Source organism: Loxodonta africana, chromosome 7 (genome assembly GCF_030014295.1).
Source record: "Loxodonta africana isolate mLoxAfr1 chromosome 7, mLoxAfr1.hap2, whole genome shotgun sequence".
Lineage (NCBI taxonomy): Eukaryota > Metazoa > Chordata > Mammalia > Proboscidea > Elephantidae > Loxodonta > Loxodonta africana.
This window is the reverse complement of record NC_087348.1, coordinates 33,857,483-33,876,159: the sequence shown is the minus strand read 5'-3', so window position 1 is coordinate 33,876,159 and position 18,677 is coordinate 33,857,483. Positions and strand designations below refer to the sequence as shown.

Below are 18,677 nucleotides of genomic sequence, written 5' to 3'. Positions count from 1 at the left end.
TTACTTTATATTCACTCTCGTGTTAATAAATGAGATTTTTTTTCCCGGCATTCTACTAATGGCAGAAACTTTTTAACTAATAACTGAAATCCCCATGGACATTTTCACAATTTTAAAAATTGTTGCTGACAAGGTACTGTTGAGCAACAAAGAAATAAGCATAAAATTATGAACAATACTATTATAAAACAAAATAAAAATTTATGAGCATGAATAAAACACGGAAAGATACAATTTTTGTTGTAAACAGTTTACTTTTTTGCTGGTGATGTGTGTGCAGGAGTGAAAAAGATGAGAGAAGAGATTCCAACGATAAAATGAAAAAGAAGATGGCACACACATACACACAAACTATATCATAAATATCTTCAATATTAACCAACCCTGGTTTCTCTTAAAATAATCCTAGTAATGATATCCAGTTACTCTTGAAATCCCTATTGACATTTGCTTCAACATCTGACGTCATAATTCGGCTGGACCTCTTCTTCACAATGCATGAATTTTCTGTTTCTATGACCAAATCTTCTGTGTGTGCACTAGACCCCATCTCTTTATCACTCTTAAAATAGTCTCCCTGTAATTGTCTCCTCCATTTCCTGCAGTAAAAATTTTCCTCTCTATTTTTCTACAGTGTTCTATCTCCATTGTTTAAAATATTAATCCAGCTACTCCATATCTATTTCAAGCACGCAACCCAATTCTGTGCTCTTCTTTATAAAAACACCTTCTATTTGGTAAGTCTACTGAACAATTTCAGTCCTTTTCTTACCCAACCTATCACTTCTGTGAATTGAAGTAATAACCTGCTTTCATAAGTATCATCTTAGGTCCTTGAAAGTCACTCATTCAAGGTTTAAAGATTTACATTATACTCTAATTATTAACAGATTACAGAGCACTTCTGTTGATCCTATATGAGATTTGCAATTCTCTGTCCACTAAAACAACCTCCACATACTTACCCTTTAAACTAGTTTCTAAGAATATTGATGTTACAGGAGGTAAATGTACTCTAGATCTTTACATTATGAAAATATCCAAAAGGATATTACAAAATTAAATCAATGCCCATATTTTTTATCGACCACAAAGGTTCTCTAACATGGGTGGTTATCGGAATCACCCAGAAGAACTTTTAAAAGACTATGACTTTCCAAATCACACTACCAATGTACTCTTGCATAATACAAACCCTAGTGAAGACTCTTATGTGTAAAAACATTTCTTGAGTTTCCTGCATAATGAAACAGTCATTCAGTCCAAGTTCTGGATTGTTGTTCCTTCACCCATGTCTTGAAAGATAACAGCTTCATACACTGTTGCCATCTCTGTGAACACAGACAATAAGATCGTACACGTAGCATCACCTGAACTAGAAATGTTTCTCTGTGGTCAAACTTTCCATGCTTCAGGAAGTCTGCCTCAACCTTTCATAAAATTCTTACCTTTTAAATTATTGGGACGTCTAATACAAATATTAAAAATGTCCTCTAGGAATAAAGAAATTCACAGAATGCAATGAGACCGAAGACACTTCCTATCAAAACCTCTGGAACACAGTGAAATCAGTGTTCAAAGGTCAATTTATTTCAATAAATGCACACATACATAAAGAAGAAAGAGCCAAAATCAGAGAACTGTCCCTACAACTTGAACAAATAGAAAGAGAGCAACAAAAGAATCTGTCAGGCACCAGAAGAAAACAAATGATAAAAATTAGAGCAGAATTAAATGAGTTAGAAAACCGAGAGACAATTGAAAGAATCAACAAAGCCAAAAGCTGGTTCTTTGAAAAAAATAACAAAATTGACAAACCATTGGCCAGACTGAGTAAAGAAATGCAGGAAAGGAAACAAATAACCCAAATAAGAAACGAGATGGGCTATATCACAACAGACCCAACTGAAATTAAAACAATCATATCAGATTACTAGGAAAAATTGTACTCTAAGAAATTTGAAAGCCTAGAAAAAATGGATGAATTCCTAGAAACACACTACCTATCTAAACTAACACAAACAGAAGTAGAACAACTAAATAAACCCATAATGAAAGAAGGGATTGAAAAGGTAATCAAAAAACTCCCAAAAAAAAAAAAAGCCCTGGTCCGGAGAGCTTCACTGCAGAACTCCAGGGAACGTTAAGAGAAGAGTTAACACCACTACTACTAAAAGTGTTTCAAAGCAGAAAAAAGGACAGAATACTCCCTAGCTCATTCTATGAAGCCAGCATATCCCTGATACAAAAACAAGCTAAAGACACCACAAAAAAAAAAAGAAAATTACAGACCTATACCTCTCATGAACATAGATGTGAAAATCCTCAACAAAATTCTAGCCAATGGAATTCAACAACATATCAAAAAAATAATCCACCATGGCCAAGTGGGATTTATACCAGGTATGTTTTTTTTTTTTTTATGCAAGGTTGGTTCAATATTAGAAAAACAATTAATGTAATCCACCATATAGATAAAACAAAAGACAAAAACCACATGATCTTATCAATTGATGCAGAAAAAGCATTCGACAAAGTCTGACACCCATTCATGATAAAAACTCTCAGCAAAATAGGAATTGAAGGAAAATTCCTCAACATAATAAAGGGCATTTATACAAAGCCAACAGCCAACATCATCCAAAATGGAGAGACCCTGAAAGCATTTCCCTTGAGAACAGGAACCAGAAGAGGATGCCCTTTATCACTGCTCTTATTTAACATTGTGTTGGAGGTCCTAGCCAGAGCAGTTAGGCTGGATAAAGAAATAAAGGGCATCCAGATTGGCAAGGAAGAAGTAAAATTATCTGTTTGCAGACGACGTGATCTTATACACAGAAAACCCTAAGGTATCCTCCAGAAAACTACTGAAACTAACAGAAGAGTTCAGCAGAGTATCAGGTAACAAGATAAACATGCAAAAATCAGTTGGATTCCTCTACATCAACAAAAAGAACATCGAAGAGGAAATCACCAAATCAATACCATTCACGGTAGCCTCTAAGAAGTTAAAATACTTAGGAATAAATCTTACCAAAGATGTAAAAGACCTATACAAAGAAAACTTCAAGGTACTACTGCAAGAAACCAAAAGGGACCTACATAAGTGGGAAAACATACCTTGCTCATGGATAGGAAGACTTAACATTATAAAAATGTCTATTCTACCTAAAGCTATCTATACATTTAATGCAATTCCAATCCAAATTGCAATGACATTTTTTAATGTGTTGGAGAAAGAAATCACCAACTTCATATAGAGGGGAAAGAAGCCCTGGATAAGTAAAGCATTACTGAAAAAGAAGAACAAAGTGGGAAGCCTCGCTCTACCTGATTTCAGAACATATTATACAGCCACAGTAGTCAAAACAGCCTGGTACTGGTACAACAACAGACATATAGACCAATGGAACAGAATTGAGAATCTAGATAAAATCCATCCACATACGAGCAGCTGATATTTGACAAAGGCCCAGTGTCAGTTAATTGGGGAAAAGATAGTCTTTTTAACAAATGGTCCTGGCAGAACTGGATATCCATTTGCAAAAAAATGAAACAGGACACATACCTCACACTATGCACAAAAACTAACTCCAAATGGACCAAAGATCGAAAGTCTAAAACAATAAAGATCATGGAAGAAAAAATAGGGACAACTTTAGGAGCCCTAATAAAAGACATAAAGAGAATACAAAACATTACTAAAAATACCAAAGAGAAGTCAGAACACAGGGAGCTCCTAAAAATCAAACACCTATCTTCATCTAAAGACTTCACTAAAGGAGTAAAAAGACCACCTACAGACTGGGAAAAAATTTTCAGCTATGACATCTCCGACCAGCGCCTGATCTCTAAAATCTACATGATTCTGCTAAAACTCAACCACAAAAAGACAAACAACCCAATTAAAAATTGGGCAAAGGATATGAACAGGCACTTCACTAAAGAAGACATCCAGGTGGGTAACAGATACATGAGGAAATTGTCTATTACTAGCCTTTAGAGAAATGCAAATGAAAACTATAATGAGATTCCATCTCACTCCAAAAAGGCTGGCATTAATCCAAAAAACACTAAAGAATAAATGTTGGAGAGGCTTTGGGGAGATTGGAACACTTATACACTGCTGGTGGGAATGTAAAATGGTACAACCACTTTGGAAATCAATCTGGCATTTACTTAAAAAGCTAGAAATAGAATTACCATACGATCTGGCAATCCTACTCCTCGGAATATATCCTAGAGAAATAAGAGCCTTTACACTAACAGATATATGCACACCCATGTTTATTGCAGCACTGTTCACCATAGCAAAAATATGGAAGCAACCAAGGTGCCCATCAATGGATGAATAGATAAATAAATTATGGTATATTCACACAATGGAATACTATGCAACAATAAAGAATAGTGAGTAATCTGTGAAACATTTCATAATATGGAGGAACCTAGTTTTTTTTTTTTTTTTTTAGAAGGCATTATGCTGAGTGAAATCAGTCCGTTGCAAAAGGACAAATATTGTATAAGACCACTATTATAAGATCTTGAGAAATGGTTTAAACTGATAAGAACACATTCTTTTGTGGTTACAAGAGTGGGGAGGGAGGGAAGGTGGGAAATGGATATTTACTAATTAGTAGATAAGAATTACTTTAGATGAAGGGAAGGACAACACTTAATACAGGGCAGGTCAGCACAACTGGACAAAACCAAAAGCAAAGAAGTTTCCTGAATAAACTGAATGCTTCGAAGGTCAGCGAAGCAGGGGCAGGGGTTTGGGGACCATGGTTTCAGGGGACATCTAAGTCAATTGGCATAATAAAATCTATTAAGAAAACATTCTGCATCCCACTTTGAAGAGTGGTGTCTGGGGTCTTAAACGCTAGCAAGCGGCCATCTAAGATGCATCAATGAGTCTCAACCTACCTGGACCAAAGGAGAATGAAGAACTGCAAGGACACAAGGTAATTACGACCACAAGAGACAGAAAGGGCTGCATCAACTAGCAACTACATCATCCTGAGACCAGAAGAACTAGATGGTGCCTGGCCACAATTGATGACTGCCCTGACAGGGAACACAACAGAGAACCCCTGAGGGAGCAGGAGAACAGTGGGATGCAGACTCCAAATTCTCATAAAAAGACCTGACTTAATGGTCTGACTGAGACTAGAAGGGCCCTGGTGGTCGTGGTCCAGGACAGGAACCATTCCCAAAGCCAACTCTTCAGACATAGATTGGACTGGACAATGGGTTGGAGAGAGATGTTGATGAGGAGTGAGCTACTTGCATCAGGTGGACACTTGAGACTATGTTGGCATCTCCTGTCTTTAGGGGAGATGGGAGGGTAGAGGGGGTTAGAAGCTGGCAAAAGATCATGAAAAGAGAGACTGGAAGGAGAGAGTGGGCTGTCTCATTAGGCAGAGAGTAATTGGGAGTATGTAGTGAGGTGTACATAAGTTTATATGTGAGAGACTGACTTGATTTGTAACTTTCACTTAAAGCACAATAAAAATTATTTTTTTAAAAATGTCCTCTAACCAAAAGAATTCTGAATCTTCATTATAAGCAAAGAGAGTCAAAAACCCCAATCCTGGCACAAGTTGGTATAAAAAATCAAATGTTACATAAGTCCTATGTGGTGAAAAAAATAAATAAAAAGTAAATTTTGTGGAAGAGAGAACTGTGAATAGTTTAGATAAACAGTTTGCATTTTGTGGTTTAGAAGTGAAGTAGCCCTTACAACATTTTGATAATCTGTTATACTGGCCTGACTTCTTACAACATAGTTAAACTTTGGTTTGCATGAATGATGGAGAATAATTTTATCTTAATATTTCATTCTTCTTTGGCTCTAACATTTCAATTCTTAAAACAACCAGTCATGTAAATACTCACATAGGAAAGCACTCTCTGGAGTAATATAAGAACCTTTGGACATTTTATTTACATTTGAAGTACAAAAAATATTGTGGAGTCATTTAATTGATGCATCTCAAAGGGTGATGCTTCCATCATTAAATTCATTGGGACCTTAATCATAATTCGTAGAGTAGGGTCTGCATCTCCAGAGATGGTACAAGAATAATCACCCATGTAAAACAGGATTTACAGACCCAGGTTTTCAGGGGAAAAAAATCACAAAAGTATAACCTGAAGTCAAATCATCCAAAGGGAAGGGTCCAGACTGGGGAGAATTTAAATATGTAAAAATTCTCTTTTTTAAACATTGACCTCCAAAATAGGCAAACCTTTCGAATGTGTAATTTTAAGTTATACCTATCAGATGACATCTTAACTCACTCCCACTGGACCAAGAATACTGATTTCAGGACAAATCATTGAAAGTTTAATTCAAATATACATAAAGCAGGGTTCTCACCTCTTATAGATTGAATTGTGTCCCTCACAAACATAAGTTGAAGTCCAAACCCCTAAACTTATGAATGTGACTCTGTTTGTAAATAGGTTCTATGAAGATGTTATCGGTTAGATTAATACGAGATTTTATTGGAGTACAGTGGGTCACACTGGTGATCTTATAAAAGAGAAGATACACACAGACAAAGAGAGAGAGATGAAGGATGCCATGTGATGCTGCAGTAGAAACTCAGGAATTCCTGGAGCTATTTTTTTTTTATAAGGACATAGGAGAGGAGTAGAACAGATTTCCTTTAAAGCCTCAGAAAGAATCAACACAGTTGATACCCTGATGCTGAACCTCTGCCTCCAGAACTGAGACTAACTTTCTGTTGTTTAAAGCCACCTACTTTGCAGAATTTTCTTATCGCAGCCCTAGGAAACTAATATTTCACACTAGCAGTAAGAGTCTTGAGTTTTTTACGGAAAGAGTTTTCAGACAGGCAAATTGGTAAAATCTGTATTGAACATGAAAAAAAGGAAGAATAAAAAAATTAAAGGAGTAGCTTGAATATCTAGGAAGTCCAAGTCTTATCACACAGCCCTTTCTGAGGAAAACACTACCAACTGTTTCTTTTTACAAAAAGCTTCAAGGAACTCTGTCCCTGTGGTTGGGAGGAAATTCCATCACTTGGAAATGGTCATAAAGAGAATGAAAATTTGTAGAAATTGTAGAGTTCTGGTTGCCTTCTTTATATTTTCTATCCCCTCCACCTTAGTGTTATACCTTATATTTCCAGGGAACTCAATAGTAGCAGATTTAAAAAAAAAAAAATTAAATTTTGCAGCATTCTTTGAAAATTCATGTGGCATATAAGATACAAGTTAAAGTCATTAAGTGAGACACACAGGAAGTGAGATGATTCAACTGGAAACCAAACTCCCTTTTACCCTTCCTCTTTGGTGTTTCTTTAGATCTCAGATAAAATGTTCAGAGCTCCAACAGCCATCCTGTGATCACAATCATACCACAAGAATGGAAGTCAAGAGATTGGAGGGTAGGAGTCCTTCTACTCTGTTCCTTTTCAAGATTGCTTAAGCAATTAAGAGCCCTTGGCAGTTCCATGCACATTTGAGGATTGATTTTTCCATTTCTGTAAAGAAGGCTGTTGGAATTTTTTGGGGGGTGGATTTCCTTGAATTTATAAATTGCTTTAGGTAGTATTGACATCTTGACAATACTGAGTCTTCCAATCCATGAAAATGAAATGTCCTTCCATTTATTTAAGTCATCTTTAATCAATTTTAGTACTCTTTTATACCTTTCTTTACAAAAGTCTTTCTAAGATTATTCCTAGGGGTTATATTCTTTTAGAGGATATTGTAAAAGGGAGTTTTTTTTTTTCCGTTGTTTGCTCTTTAGTATGTTCATTGCTGGTGCAGAAAAACTCAAATTATATGCATGAGCACAAGAAAATTTTTCCCAGAAACACTCTTAAAGTTTTAAATCTTAAACCAAAACTATCCCCTGAAGTCTTCTTTGAACTAAAAAATAGATTATTTTAATTAGTAAATTACCTCTGCTTTGAGCATTCTGCTCTTTTAAAGAATGATATTTGTGAGATCAGATTTAGAAATGGCAACTCAAAACATTGGATGGGAAACTTAGGTAGCAGTTAGTTTAAGATAATGGTGGTAGAATAATGTGGAAAGGTAACTAGCAAAATGGTGGCACAATTTGAATAATGTAACCAATGTCACTGAAATGTACATGTAGAAATTATTAAAATGATGTATTTTTGGCTCAGTATACATTCTCCAAAATAAAGAAATTAAAAAAAAAATAAAATGGAAGTCAAGAGTTAATAATTACTGAGTAGAAGAATTCAGTCTCCATGAGCATTTGGGACTAAATTCAGTGAACTTACTCTGTATTTCTTTTATAAACAGAAAATCAAAACTCTACCTTGTTAAGGTCACAGTTCTTTTAGATCTTTGTTACAGTCAGCCCACAAACCATCTTAATTACACTTCAAAATGTATGCTGAAGGATTCTGGGGCATGTCCCAGTTCTCCTTCAGGCAGCTCAGTCTTGACAGAAATGAAAATTGTTACATACATTGATGGTTCCCCATTATCTAATTTCCCTGTGTAATCAATGCCTATTGTCAAAAATCACATAAAAAAATAAATAGGATATTATAAAAGAATAAGAATTACATGCCAATATTTTTGCCAACTGAGAAGAAGTGGACAAAACCTTTGAAAAATACAACTTTCTGAACACAAACACACAAAATTAAAAAACATAATAACATGATACCTGTTAAAATAAATGACACTTTAATTTCTCCTCCCCCCCCAAAAAAAAATCAATTCACATATAGCTTTATCAATGAATTCTACTCACCATTTCAGCAAAAAATACTTTGGGACAAAAAAAAAAAACTAAAATACTTTAAAACTCATTTTGTGTAACAGCATAACTCTTAAGCAAAGATGAAAAAAGGAGTTACGAGATTTTGTAAAAATTAATCAATATAGCCTCGACATTTCTCAAGTATTATTTAGGAATTCAAATACTGCCATATATTTAAAAAATCTAATATGAACAAGTAGGTTTTATTTTAAGAATAAAAGCTCGGCTTTTTTTTTTTTTTTTTTTAATGTTTGAAATAGATGTAATTCAACTGACTACAGAAAGCACCATAGTCTTTCGCTTGCCACTCTTTTGAAGTGTAGTGTCTATTTTGATAATCTTGCATTCCCTCCCATTGTATGTTGTGTGTGTGAAAGAGAGAACATGACTCCAGTTCATATATCTTTAAATATAGAAAAACAATAATTTAGGAGCTATATGAAATGAACCATACGCTAGGAGCCACATCCATACCTGATATGGATTTAGAAATTGAGATCCTGAACTTCAAGCTGATGCAATGACGAGATAAGATGTTGGTGAAGAGGATGAGTGTCCCTCGCCTGTGTGAGTATGTGTGTTATTGTGACCTCAGGTGAACAGGTAAAAATTGTATTTCTAAAGGTGGACACAACTCTTCTATCTTATGCTTTTCTACACGTTACATTACAACCACCCAAAGATATGGTGTCAATTTCTTCCCCCTTATCAATCTGGACAAGTATATGTTTGCCTTGATCTCTAGAATATGACAGAACATTGGGCCATTTGGAGGGATAGCCCTTACCTAGCCGGCAGCTTCTGCCTTCACCCTCTGAAAGTCATGAGTAGCCATTTTAGGAGTCTAACAAGCTTGCTGGAGAAACCTTATCTACATAGGTCTACACGGACTACAAAACAAATGGAAATTAATACTCTCTTATGCTGTTACACAATTAGACAAATAGTTGAACAAAATCAAACATGGAGTCTAGAAATAGAACTACACATACATGCTCGTGTATTTTCAACAAAGTTTCATTAAATTCTTTAGGGACAAGAAAGACTTTTAAGGAATGGGTATTCAAAAAAGTGGATATTCATATTTAAAAAAATGAATCATGTGAATCCAGCCTATATTACATCCTAGACAGATGAACCATGCCATCTCTCTGCAGCAAAGACCCAAAAGAACTAAGTAAAACAGATACTAACATCAATCCTGGATCTTTAACCATCAAATGAAGGGATAAGGAATTAGGTCAAATACTGAATGAAAGAAGATATTGACAGAAAACAGAGAACTAGAAGAGACATGAAGTAGAGGTCCTCAGTCAACTAATATGGAACAGTGTCACCATCTTAAAGCACACCCAACAATGACCCCAGACAGGGAAGACAGGAAGGAACTTCATGGAGCTCACAACAGGATACAGAACACCTTATAACCAGAAAAACAAGCTTTTTCACACCTCACCCTTCTGCCACATATGCCACTTCCTCCCCTTTATCTGGACACCCTCCCAGCTGCCAAGGCCATAGCATCCCTGACACTCAGGCACACCTCCACCCCAGACTCCCATTGCACATGCCTTCCCACCAATTGACAAACAGCTGAATGGTGGTAAGTAAGCCTGGACCACACTGCATTTGAAACCCCCCACCCATCTGGTGAGGAGCTGTGAATACTCCCACACCTCTGGACCAATATTGGAAGGCAAACAGCATGCACCCAGGCCACCTACACCCACCTCACCAAATCAGTGTAGAAAGATGTGTACTTGCCCTGACTGCTGCTGCTCTGCCCACCAGACAAGGTGGTGAGAGCCATTGTACCCACAACAAGCCAGCCGCAAGCATGCCCAGCCTACCCATCCTGATATCAAAACAAAAGAGAAAAACAGGATGAAACAAACAAATATACAATCAATAAATAAAGAAAAAAAGACCTTAATGTCTCAGAGACAGCAGGAAAAGAGGGCTCCAGCAAGTGACCAAAATAACGAATCAGATGAAGTTCTGGCAGAAGAAAAAGCAGTGTAACTACCTGATAATTCAAAATGGTAATATTTAGAGCTCTCCAAAGCATTAGGAAAGAGATACAGAAAAAAACACAAGGAAGGAAATACACAAAATCATGAAAAAAATATAGAATGAACAAAAACATAGCCTAAGAAAGGGAAAACAGACAAAAATACGGAAGAATTCAGGAAAATCATACAAGAATAAAACATCACAATAAATAATCAGAAATCAAGCAAAAAAGGTAACTAGAAATCAGAAAGATAGCAAATTTCAGAAATAGACAACTCAATAGAAGGCTTAAGAAGCAAATTTGAAACAATGGAAGACAGAATCAGCGATATTGAAGACAAATATATGGATACCACTTTGAGGAAAAATTAGAGAAGATAAAGAAGAAAAATTAAGAATTTTGTGGGGCACAATCAAGAGGAAAAATTTGCATGTGATTGGAGTTCCAGAGCAGGGGGAGAAAGTGGAAAACACGGAGAAGATTGTTGAAGATGTGCTGACAGAAAACTTCCAAAATAGCATGATAGAAGAAAAAGTGATCATCCAGTAAGCTCAAAGAAGCCCATATAGGATGGACTCCAAAATAAGTCACCATGATATATCATAACTAAACTTGCCAAAGCCAAAGATAAAGAAAGAATCCTGAGAGCAGCTCTAGAAAAAACAAAAAGTCACTTACAAAGGGTAAAAACAAGATTAAACTATGATTACTTGGCAAAAATAATGCAGGCAAGAAAGCGATGGGATGACATATATAAAACCCTGAATTAATAAAATTGACAGCCAAGAATAATATATCCTGTAAAACTCTCCAATAAAACAGCAAAATTAGTATTTATCAGATAAAAAGAAATTCATGGAATTCCAAAAAACCAAACCAAACTTATAAGAAATATTAACGGGAGACCTCTTGTTAGAGAACCAACATCAGACAACAACCAGAGTCTAGGACATAGGTAAGCTTCAGCCAGATACCAACCTAGGTAAAAACTCTCAATACTAAAATAAAGCTAAAGACTCAGAAAGTAAAACAGAAATGTCAATAAATGATGACAATGTCAAAACAATAAAAAGGAGAATAAATGGATAGGTATAGAACTTTCAGATGGAGAGGAACTCAAAGCAATATCAAGTAATAAATGACTGATTCAGACTAAGGAAGATAAGGGTAAATTTCAAGGAAACCACAAAGAAACTTAATAAACTCAACCAGCCAAATAAAAAAAAAAAGAGACCAAAAAAAAAAAATAATAATAAAGAGTAAACACAAAATCTACAATAACGAAAGAAGAAAAGAAAATCCCCAAAGAAAAGGAACTTGGCACGGGAAAGTAAGAGGCACAAAGAAAATGTCAGCACCACAGAAGAAAAGCACAGTATGACAGCAATAACTTCATACCCATCTATCAATAATTACACTGAATGTAAATGGCTTAAATGCACACATAACGAGACAGAGAGTGGCAGAATGAATTAAAAAAAAGATTCATCAATATGCTGCCTACAAGAGACATATCATTGACAAAAACACATAATATACTGAAAATTAAAAGACGGAAAAAATATATCAAGCAAACAGTAACCAAAAAAGAGTAGGACTGGCAATATTGCTCTCAGATAAAATAAAATTTAAGGCAAAATTGAACAGAAAGACAAGGGAGGACATTACACAATGATTAAAATGACAATCAAATATCTATACGCTCAATGACAGGGTCCCAAAATACATAAAACAAACTCTAAGAGCATGGAGAAGAGAAATACTCAGTTCCACAATAATAGTAGAAGACTTCAACATACCACTGTATAAAAGACAGAACATCTAGAAAGAAACACAGCAAAAATACAGAAGATCTAAAGGCCATGATCACCCAACTTGACCTCAGGGACATATATAGAACCCTCCACCAAACAGCAGCAAAGTGCATATTTTTTTACAACACACATGAAACATTCTCCAGAATAGACCACATTTTAGGCCAAAAAATGCCCTCAATACAATCCAAAATAATAATAAAAGTAGAAATCAACAAAAAGAAGAGCAAGGGAAAAAATTAAATACATGAAACCTGAATAACATCTTGCTTAAAAAGCACTGGCTAATAGAAGAAAATCAAATAGGGAATCAAAAAATTCCTAGCATTAAATAAAAATGTAAACATATCATATCAAAGCCTTTGAGACACAGCAAAGGCAGTGTTCAGAGGTCAATTTATAGCAATAAATAGAAACATCAAAATAGAAGAACATACTAAAATAAAAATGATAGCTGTATGACTAAAACAAATAGAAAGAGAATAACAAAAAGAGGCCACAGTTAGCAGAAGAAAGGAAGTAACAAAGATTAGAGCAGAAATAAATGAAATATCTGGAAAAAAAAATAGAATCAACAAGACCAAAGATCTGTTGTTTGAAACGAACAAAAAATTCAGCAAACCACTGGACGAACTAACAAAAGAAAAACAGGAGAGGAAACAAATAGCCCAAACAAGATGAGAAGGGAGACATTACAACAAACCTTGCTAAAATAAAGACAATCATAACAGAATACTATGAAAAATAGTACTCCAACAAATTCGAGAAACTAGAGGAAATAAATTTCTAGAAACACACTACCTACCTAAATGAACAAAAACTGAGATTGTAAATCTGAAAAATGCATAACAAAGGAAGAGATTGAATGGAGTTTAAAAAAGAAAAAAACTCCCAACAATTAAAAGCCCTGGCCTCGACGGCTTCACTGAAGAATTCTACCAAATATTTGAGAAGAGCTCACACCAGTACTATTCAAACTATTTCAGGGCAAAGAAATGAAGGAAATCTCCCAAATTCATTCTATAAAGCCAGTGAAACCCTGGTACCAAAGCCAGGAAAACACACAAATATAAAAAATAAAAGTACAGACCAAATTTTAACTCTCATGAATATAAATGCAAAAATGCTCAGCAAAATTCTAGCCAAAAAAAAATCAGCATCATATTAAAAAAGTGATGCAACACTACCAAGTGGAATTCATACTAGGTATGCAAGGATGGTTCAACATTAGAAAATCAATCAACATAATCCATCATACAAAAAGAACGAAAGAAAAAAACACATGATAACGCAACTGGCATTTGATAAAGCCCAACACTTATTCCTGATTAAAAAAAAAAAAAACACTCAATAAAATAGGAATAGTAGAGAAATTTGAGGAACATCATATAAAACCAGAAGCCAGCATCATTCTCAATGGATAGAGGCTGAAAGCATTCCCCCTGAGAAAGAAACAAGACAAGGAGGCCCTTATCACCACTCCTATTTAACCTTGTGCTGGAAGTCCTAGCTAGAGCAATAAGGCAAGAAAAAGAAACAATGGCATCCAAATTGAAAAGGAATTGGTAAAACGATTCCTATTCACAGATGATGTGATCCTACACACAGACAACACCAAATATTCCTTAAGGAAACTATTGGAATAAGAAAATCTAAACAATATTCCTTAAGGATACACACATACATAGTTAAACTATTTTTAACTATGATTTAAAAATTAGGATTGGGGTTACTTCTGAGGAGGGATGAAGAAATGGCATCAGAGAAGTGCAATAAGGTAGTTTCAACGATATCAATAATATTCTAGGTAAGAGGCTACAAGATTTATAAATAATTGCAAATATTCCAGATATACATGAAAAATGACACACTAAACTTTAAAAATAAGAAAAGTTCTAAAATCTTTCTTTTAGTTAGAAAAGTAAACTCTTGTTAAGCATAGATAATGTTCCATAAAACTTTAAAAATAAGAAAAGTTCTAAAATCTTTCTTTTAGTTAGAAAAGTAAACTCTTGTTAAGCATAGATAATGTTCCATATTACACTGAGAAAATTCTTTCTGCTTTCTGGTTTTGGGATGTTCCTGGATGGACTGTAGACTGAGAAAAACTTATTTTTTTTTTTACATAAAATTGAAAAACAAAATTCTGTTTTTACCAAAACAAATAATTTCTAAGTCTCTATGTAAAAAAGTATTTTACTTTAATTCAACTTTTAGGGAACGTGCTGCTTATGGAAAATCACACATTTCTTTCCATATCTTCAATTTCATGGAGATAGAATCAGAAGCTGTATCTAACATTTTAAGAATTACAAAAAATGCACACAATAACTAATGAGGAAAACATAAATGTTTATAACATAGATTAATGTTATTCTCAAATACAAAGTGAAAGAGTAGTATCTGTCCTCTAATCAAGAACTAGATTGAGTTTTCTTCATCAACGACATCCCATCTACAAAATTGCTCACTGATGGTGTCTCAAACCAAACACAATTTCATGTCCCACTAAAATAGGCAGAATTGTAAATATGTAGACATTGCCCAGAGGAACAGAAGTAATCTTAAACACAAAATGCACAGTGGAGCTAAAAAAAGCTGTTGTGCTCATACAATAATGAACAGTAAAATCTTAAAACCACACCCTTGGCCTCAAAAATTTGTTCTAAGTATTGGCCAAATTGTTTTCTCATTAATTGGAATGATAGAAAATTTTTGAAAGTAACTTGTTTTTTTCTGTTTTTAAAAGGAAAAAAAAAATTTTTTTCTAAGTCCTGTTTCAGTATATTCTGAGAAAAATAAAATTACAATGTGAGCTTAGTTTTATTTTTAACTATAACAGAAAAAATACTTATGGCTTTTATCCAGCCTCTGGAATGTCTCTGTTAGTCTCATTCTAATGTCAGAGATAATTTATTCTACATTTTGGATGTCTTTGCATCAATAAAGAGAAGCATTCCTAGAGAATCCACTGAATTGACTTAATCGTTTATTGTGATAGTTTATTGCCTATTTCTTGCTTTAGAATTAGCAATGATATTTTCAGTGTGGACGCAAATTCTTATTCTACACGTGGTTAACTATCCACTCCAGGTTTTTTCCATAGCATTTTTCATCTCAGAATTTCTCAAGGTGTATATCAGAGGATTCAACATGGGAGTAATAATTGTATAAACCACAGTCATAGATTTGTCAATGGGAAAGTTGGAAACAGGTCTAACATACATGAAAATACAGGGAACAAAGAAGAGGACAACCACTGTGATGTGGGAGCTGCAGGTAGACAGGGCTTTGCGCCTTCCCTCCTGACTGTGAGTCTTCAGGGACTTTAGGATGGCCCCATAGGAGATTAGTAGAAGGATAAAAATTACCATACAGATGGCTCCACCATTGGCAATAACAGTGAGCCCTATAAAATAGGGTTCAGAGCAAGCAAGTTCCAATAATGGGTACATGTCACACATGAAGTGATCAATGACATTGGGACCACAGAAGGGGAGTCTGTGCACAAAGAGAAGTTGAACCACAGAGTGCAAAAAACCCTCAACCCAGGCCATCACCAGCAACAGAATGCAAACCTGTCAATTCATGATGGTTAAGTAATGCAGTGGCTTACAGATGGCCACATAGCGATCATAGGCCATTGCCACCAGAAGAAAGACCTCGGCACCACCAGATAAGTGCATTATGAAGAGCTGGCCCATGCAAGCCGGGAAGGAAGTAGTCTTTTTATCACAGAGTAAGTCTAGAATCTTTTTGGGGGAAATGGCAGTGGAATAAACAGCATCCATGAGTGACAGATAGGCAAGGAAGAAGTACCTGGGGGATCTCAGGAGAGACTGACAACAACAGTCATGACAATGAGCAGGTTGCCCACCACTGTCACAATGTAGATGAACAAAAACATAACAAGTAATACTTTTCAGCTGTCAGGATCCTGAGTGAGTCCCAGGAGGACAAATTCTGTTACATTGTTACTGTATCCCATTTACTATTTTTTAAGACCTGCTTCAGAGATGAGAGCTCAGAAGAACAAGGCCTGTAATGAAATCATAAAGACCACTGTAAATATGTCCATTAGGTCATGGAGCTCTTCTTCACTATTAATCTTGTACAGTGGCTTATTCATAATAAAAATTTAGAAATATCTACTGAGTTTCTCTTTCAAAGATCTCAGTATGTCTTCCATTAACAATTCTACTTCCTCCCAGACGACTGGATTGGGCCTATGAATAAGAGGCTCTACTTCTAAATCTTAGTGGACCTTCTGTAGAGAAGATAAGTCAGAGGTCCAACAGTCTTTCATTCATTTAATACTCCTTTTATAAAACATGACAGTTCTTGGCACAGAGATCAGCAATGACAAAGAGGGAAAGGATTTCTGCTTTCAAGAAACATTCTCTAGTGACAAAGATAAACTGTAAACAAATAAACTGACATAGAATCAGTACTCAGAGTTGGTAATATTTGTGGTGAGTCCCTTACTATATGATCTACATACCACCAAAAATAACCCCTCTTCATGAATATCTCACTAAATATTATGATATTGAACTATTAGAAATTTGGTCCTTCCTGCCTCAGATGTTTTTCAGTCTTCATGAATCTCATTAAGTTTGAAGGGGCTGGGCTTTGAAATGTGTCTGATAACTACAAAAATTTTTAGTAGATTTATTACCTGTAGCAATTATTTGGACATAGATTGTCTCTTTTTGAGGGTGTGTAATGCCTTCCATTTTCCTTTTCTTATCCCACAACTCTTAACATAGTTTTATACTCTACTGAAATACAATCAGTACTTTGAGTTGGTAGTATTTGTGGTGAGTACCCTTACAATATGATCTATATTTTCAGCAAACATTTTTGAACTGAAGTTAACTGACACATATCAATTAACAGATAGTACCTTAGCAGCCAGAATTTTTCAAACCCATTGCATGTGAGCTGGGTAGCCATGGGGGAGAAAATAGATGCTGTAAAGAGAGGTAGAGGACAATGAAGAGGGATTTATATATAATACTTCTTAGGCACTGAGAGTGGTCAGAATTAGAACTTTAATATCCAGATTCCGAAAAGGAACACACACAAAGTAAAAATCCAAAATCAGTGTAAGAAGGTATGAGTTTTAGTTATTTTCTATATTTAGTCTCAAATCTGTCTCAGTTTACTCGTTGGAAAATAAAGGATTGAACTAGATGATCTTAGAATCCTTTCCAGTCCAACTGTCTATGATACTATCAGTGAAATCCCATTTTATTTTATTCTGCTGGATATTTCTATTTATATATTTGTAACTAAACAACAATCTCCAAGCTCATCAATGTTGCTTTAAAAAATGCTAGTCAGTGTTGGAATTGGATGATTCCAGTGACGAAATAACGGTTAGCTTTCTCACTCAATGTGCGCTTGTTTAAGGCCCAGGACACCCTTGGAAAGAGCGCACAGCACAGTGACGAATAATGCGTACTCTGGGGCAACACTGTCTGTGTTTAAATTCCACCTTCACCGCTTGCTGTATCTGTGACCTTGTGCAACTTCATAAACCTCTTTGTGTGTCAGTTTCATAATTTGTAAAATGGGGAAACCAATCGTAAGTATCTCTGAAATTTGTGTGTGTGTGTTTTCACATGTAAAGTGCCTAGAGTGCTGCTGGATCCTGATAAAGAATCAATAAACAATAGCTTTTTATTATTGTTCTTGAATGTTTCTTTACAGACATTTGATCAGAACAAATCATCTGGATCTTTTTCACATTAAGAATATTACTTATAAAAAGAATATTATATATCTATAACACAGAGATACACATTTTTGGACATAGAATAAAACTGTACGTTATAAGAATTATCTATTTTGTTGAATATGTGTCATAATATCTACCTGTTTGTCACAGTATGTATATTGATAAAAGTTAAGCAGAAAAAAAGGAAAAACTTGTACCCATGCATCAGATGGAGAATTAAACAGTAGAAAATGAAAGAAATGAAGAATTAAATCAGGAAGCAGAGAAATTATATTTAAGAAATTAATATACACAGGTAATGGGCATGTTAATGTGTTAAGTGAGGAT

The 18,677-nt window shown here is 35.0% G+C and overlaps 1 pseudogene; it reads right to left on the bottom strand.

The window, feature by feature from the left end:
- Nucleotides 1-14,846: 14,846 nt before the first annotated feature.
- LOC100673584 (olfactory receptor 4A16-like) lies at nucleotides 14,847-16,795 on the bottom strand (annotated as a pseudogene).
- Between the last annotated feature and the right edge of the window lie 1,882 nt (nucleotides 16,796-18,677).